This window comes from Parasteatoda tepidariorum, chromosome 6 (assembly GCF_043381705.1).
Source record: "Parasteatoda tepidariorum isolate YZ-2023 chromosome 6, CAS_Ptep_4.0, whole genome shotgun sequence".
NCBI lineage: Eukaryota > Metazoa > Arthropoda > Arachnida > Araneae > Theridiidae > Parasteatoda > Parasteatoda tepidariorum.
Window position 1 is genome coordinate 12,444,675 of NC_092209.1, and position 6,446 is coordinate 12,451,120.

Genomic DNA, 6,446 nt, shown 5'->3' on the forward strand with positions numbered 1-6,446 from the left:
TTGTTGCCCTCCACTCAATGTACAGATCAAAATGCAAATATTTATATTATTCAAGTTTTGGATAAATACAAATTTATTTTTAGTCCTTAAAAAAAATTTAAAAATTGTAGTAATATTTAATTAAAGAAGTTGCAATTTTCTTTTCTGTAGATTTCACTTTTAAGTTCTATGCAACAAAAATCGTGGCTTCTTACATTTATTTCGAAAAATCGAGGTTAGTGGTGAATAAGGAAATATCAAAATACATTTTATTTTCTTAATATTGCTACAACTTTTTTTGAAATTTTTTTTAAAAAAGGTGCGAACCCAGGGTTCAGGATTAATGGGTTAGAAATGAGTAGTGGATTTTATTTCTAAGGAAGTGATGGTCCGGCCCTTTAATTGGTAAACTGTGAATCACATCCGATATCACATCCGATTTTGAATCACATCCGATATATTTATTTTGCGATTTGAGAGCAAGTCGAATTTTTATTAGGTGCTAGAGAACATGATTTTAATGCCGAGTTTACTAACCAATCAGAGCTGAACGTAAGTGGGAAAAAAATGTTAGTTAAACCATTTTATTTTTAACAGTTTTTCGTGAGGATTAAATAAGGTTTTAAATATATNGTCTTCAGTGCTAGTAGGTTGTGCTAGGAACAGCGTCTGATAGAAAGAAAGTGAATGGATTATACTTGATTGTAGAGAAGATAAGTTCTTGTTGAAATAGGGTGGGGAAGTTATCAGCGTTGCAGTCACTGGCTTCGGTGTAAAATAATGTTTTTCAATATAAGGACTGAGTTTCAGTTTCCCGTCTTAAGAGATGCCAACAGCTCCAGACAAGCTAAAATAATTAAAAAAAAAAACGATAAATAACTACAAACTAAATTTTGCAAATAATTGACTATTTTTGCTTGCTTTTTAAAAGGTATAGCAGAGATGCCAACTTGCTCCGGACAGCAAATATATTTTTAAAAGTGGTAGTTTATCAATTGTAATTCTTGGTTTAATAAATGCAATTTAGTAGATTTTTATCCACCACTATTTCCAAATAATTCGTAGGCTTACATGATTCACCACTGGTTCTTATGTCATGCTATACCTTTTAAAAAGCAAGAAATTAGTCAAATATTTAGAAATTTTACTTTGCAGTTATCTACTGTTTTATTGATTATTTTGGCTTGTCCGGAGCAGTTGGCATGTCTGGTATACTAAATAGCATAGCATAAGTGCTGAATTATGTAAGCCTACGAATTATTTAGAAATAGTGGTGGTTAAAAATCTACGAAATTGAATTTATTAATCACAATTATAAATTGATAACAGTTTATCAATTGTATAATCACAATTTATACAATTGATAAACTACCACTTTAAAATATTTATTTGCTGTTCGAACATATTTTAATCTTTATGCTAACAAGCTATGCTGATTTACTTACCAGTTTTCGGTCTTTTCTTCTTTATTTAGAGACTTTCAGCGCATCGATCATTAGTGACATAACTATAGTACCACTTTACCATTCTCAATGTTCAACTTCCTAGTGATAGAATAGTTTACATTTTCATATAAAGTGAACAGTGGTAATGAAACAAATGTCTTATTTACGTATACGTATTTCATCTTTCTTATGTTATTCAATTAAGGGCAGACTGAAACTTTTTTTTAAATATACAGTTAAACCAACGCCTCCTATAACTGAAAGCCTCCATACGATTTTTTGTAACAAGTCCGATCAGACCACTATGTAGGTAAACCAATTAGTTAAAAAAAGCATTTAATATGATTTCTATTAAAAATTAGAAAGTGATAGCAAATATATGTCTAAAAATTTGTATAATTTAAGAATATAATTGGTTTGTTTTATTTACTTGTCAACCACTACAGATTCAATTCTCAAATATCTATGATAAATTTCTCTCTCAAGTACTTTTAAATTAGAATTTGGGTTCATGCGCAGAAGTGGTTCGCTTTTCAAATAATCTGCGCAGTCTACTTATAAGAAACCGTGTGGAGGCTTTCTGATGTAGGAGGTGATGGTTAAACTCTCGATATCTCGAACTTTGATAGACCGGAAACCTTGTAAAAATATTTTTCGTCATGACATTATATATCCACCTAATGTAAATCTGAATTCCTATGTCGAAGAATTTCTTCTCAAAACCTTGTTAAGTCAAATTTTTTTCGAAATATAAAATAAATTTTTTCCGAAAAATCACAATGTAAGTTTATTGTAAACCAAATCTCTTCCGTTTAATGAATATACATTTTTTTTGTGTCTTACTTTAAAAATAAATTATCCTTGTTGTATTTAGATTTATAGTCAACTATCATTACATATTTATTTGTAGTTATTCTTATGTTTCGTGTCTCTACTTTTTAGAGTAATATTTCAGAATATATTTTTCTACTTTTTCGAACATATATAGTTCTGAACTTGCTATCTCGAAAATTATTTTGCGTCCCTTCAATTATGAAATATCGAGAGTATAATGTATGTAACAGTTTTGTGTGAGCAGTTTTTGTTTAGTACAAAGTGTTATTTTCCAAAATATTGATATAATATATATAAATCTGTTATAATGTTCTTAATCTCAGCTTTTAGCCAGTTTTTAAGACACAGTAATTAAAATAATAATAATAAAATAAATTTTTTAATAACTTCAAAAAAAGCAAAATATTTAAAAGAAAAATTTAAAAAAAAAAAAAAAACTACAACATATTACAAAAATAAAATAGAAATACAATTATTGGGCTTCTATTTTTTGGAATACTTTTAACAGATGTCAGGATACATTAATTCTCACATAACCGTATGAAATACATTTTAATATTATGACGAAATTCAATCCACGGGTATTTTTTTTAACCAGGGATGAAATAACATCTAGCGCCATCTATTGTTTCATAGAGGAAACGTCTTATTGTGTTGCTGAAAATGATCAACAAGGAAAGGGGAATCATTTTTATTGAATAAAAAAAAATGGAGGAAACGTGTGAAAGACAAAATAGTTTTTGGTATTTTTTATACAAAAATAAAACAAAAAATGCACCAAACTCGGTAGAAAGGGAAATATTTATTTCAACTTCAAGAATAGTGGTAAAAATAGTAAATTAAATAAAAATTGGTGTAAAAATTTGACCACAGGTTTCTCATTTTCTTTAAGGATCAAAACATTTGTGAAAATTCTAGAATTTCAATAGCAAGGTTTTGATAAACTTCACTTAAAAAGGTCAAGAAACGGTTATTGGGCGAATTCATTATAACAGTTTAATAGTTACAGATGAAAAAAAATAAAAAAAGAGACCCTCCTTACGAAATGTAGCCATGGTTACCTTACGCAGAGTTAGTTTCGAACTTTGCTTATGAAAGATAAGAAATGGTACACTAAAAAGTAATGCTCTTTAGAATAAGAAAATAGAATAATTTAATAGAATAAGAAAAACAATTCACTAAAATTCTCTTATAAACTTTTAATGGACAACTGCCTCATCTTCGATGATGCCCGAAAACGGCTGAGATAGGTGAGTAAACAGTATTCTGCTAAATATTTTTTGAAACGAAATATATTTATTTGGAAATAATTAATATAGTGGTAGATGCAAACTCATTAAAATATATTTTATTTCATTAGTTATGATTTTAAATTTGAAATAAATTTAAAATATAAAATTATTCAAATTTATAAGATTATTACTTATGTGTAAATTTATAAAATTATTAAAAAAAAATTAAATTTAATAAAAGAAATAATTTATTAAAAAAATTTAATTAGTCGAAGAAAATTTAATTTTCGTATTAATGAATTATAACTCTATAATATTAATTAAAGAAATTAATTAATGTAACTAATAAAATAATTTTTTTTAAATAGTTCTGATTAAGAAGATGTTTTTTTTTAACAGACTAGCAGAGATTGCCTAATTTTTTGTACATTTTAAGCTTATTGAATATAAAATAATGCATATTTTCTTGAAATACTTAAGTATTCTATTGAATTAGAATATAGACAGATTGCTTTGATAAAACTTTACTGTTGCCACAATTAAATGAAAAGAAAGAAAAATTTTACATATAACAGACAATTATCTGGGAAACAAACAAATTTTAACTACCACCTTGTTGTGAACTCATAACATTTAACAACTGCTGTAATGTTATTTACGGTTATAGGGCCAAATTAACTCTTGCCACCGGCCACAAGGTGATTAAACACAACAAATGAGAATTTAAAAATTGCACCTGGTTCCCATTTTATGCCTCGAATCATTATGAATATTTTAAAATATTCTGATAATAATATATAATAATATTTAAATATAATAATATTTAAAATATTCAATCTTGTTTTTTTCATTTTCAAACAATCTTTTGTCATGTTTACCATATTTTGCTGCCAATAGTTTTTTTAGTGGTTAAAATTTTTTGATTTTGGAAAAAATGACCAAGTGATTTAAAAGAGAAAATGGGAAAGAAGGGGGAAAAATCAGTTTTTAAGAATTTTTATGATTTGGATCCTTTCTCATACATTTCGTAATTTTTTCTAGAAATTCTCTAAAAACACTAGTTTACGTATAAAAACCGACTTAAATCGAATTTTGTAAACGACATTCACGATTAAGAATTAAAAAAAAAAATACTTTTTAAAAAATGGATGTTTTGCTAGTTATTTCCGTTTTTCAAATTTAGAGCCATCATTCAATATCGCATTGGGTAATTCATCACAAAATGGGGGACAATACAATAATTTCTTTGAGATCGAAAATTTTCCTAGTTATATCCTTTGATCTTCCAATTCTTGAAATATCTAGCCCACATTCAATATAGCATTGGATAAAACATCACAGAATGGGAGACAATAAAATAATTTCTTTTCGAACAGAAATTTTCCTGTTTACTTTCTTTGATCGTCCAATTCTTCAAATATATAGCCCACATTCAATATAGCATTGGGTAAAACATCACAGAATAGGGGACAATGCAATAATTTCTTTGAGATCGAAAATTTCCCTGTTTATTTTCTTTGATCTTCCAATTCTTGAAATATATAGCCCACATTCAATTGGGCGTTAGGTAAATTATCATTGAATGGGAGACAATAAAATAATTTCTTTTCGATCAGAAACTTTCCTGTTTACTTTCTTTGATCTTCCAATTCTTGAAATATATAGCCCACATTCAATATGGCATTGGAAAAATTATCATTGAATGGAGGATAATACAATGATTTCTTTGAGATCGAGAATTTTCCTAGTCATTTTCGTTGATCTTCCCATTTTCGAAATTTATGGCTATGGATTAAAACAAAATGGAGAAAAATACATAAGAAAAAAATTTTTTTTTCTTCTTCAAAATAGGGAGTTTTCATAAACCAGAAAATAGAAGTTGCAACTTAAATTAAATAAATAACCGCTGACTTTTTCATTATTTATTTATTTATTTACATTTTCATTACTTATTTTTGATTGCACAACATATTTTCTTATACGGAGAAGTTAAGTCATTGCGTTTAACTGAACTTTGTGACATATTTATAATAATTTCATCGTTGAATTATCTTTTTGTAGCATTAAATTATTTCTTATAAGGATTTTTCGTTAAAAAAATAAATAATTTAATCCAAGCAAAGAAGAAAAAAAGCATGAAAAGGCTACTAAAATGTAGAGGGCCAATCAGTATCGCATACCCTCCAACGGCTACGGAATTTCCGTAGTTTCAGAAATCTTCTTTTCAGACGGTAGCAAAATTAATGCCTTAATAATTAAAAAAAATTAATTTTAGCGTAGCTTGTCCACTATTACATATAAAAGTGCAGGCCATATGGCTAGATTCTTAAGTTCTGATAAAAGTTTTATGAGAGATCCATTTGCTTTAAAAATTTCTATTTTGGTTCGCTACCACTAGAAAGAATTATTTTCAAAATCCTCATAAGTTGGAGGGTATGATCGGTAACCGACTCATTAGGTTTGAGGAGCAAGAGACTACTAATTTATTAGAGTCTACCGACCACTGGTTACTAACTGAAATTTAAATTTTCAGGGGGGGGGGAGGAAAATAGTGTCTATATATTGGATCATATACTTAAAAAATAATCGGTTTCCAATATTTTTATTTAATAGAAATCGAGAGTTTTTGTAATAATTTTCGTTCATCCTTTCTTCCCATTCTCTAACTAAATGGGTCGGATAAAAATACCTCGCTTTTTTTAGAAACAATGTTTTGGCAGATGGTAAAACCGTTGGCAATTAGAAACATCAAGTTCATGGTTCACACACTTCTTGAAAAAAGTAAAATATGGCATCAATTTCTTTGTATTAGCTTTCCCTTTAATAACGTTAATAATTAGCTTTCCCTTTAATGTTAAATTTTGCATCTAAATAATATAAATAATTACTTAAAATTTAAAAATATTGTGATGATATTGAAGATTAACTCTCTCTCTCTTGTATATATATATATATA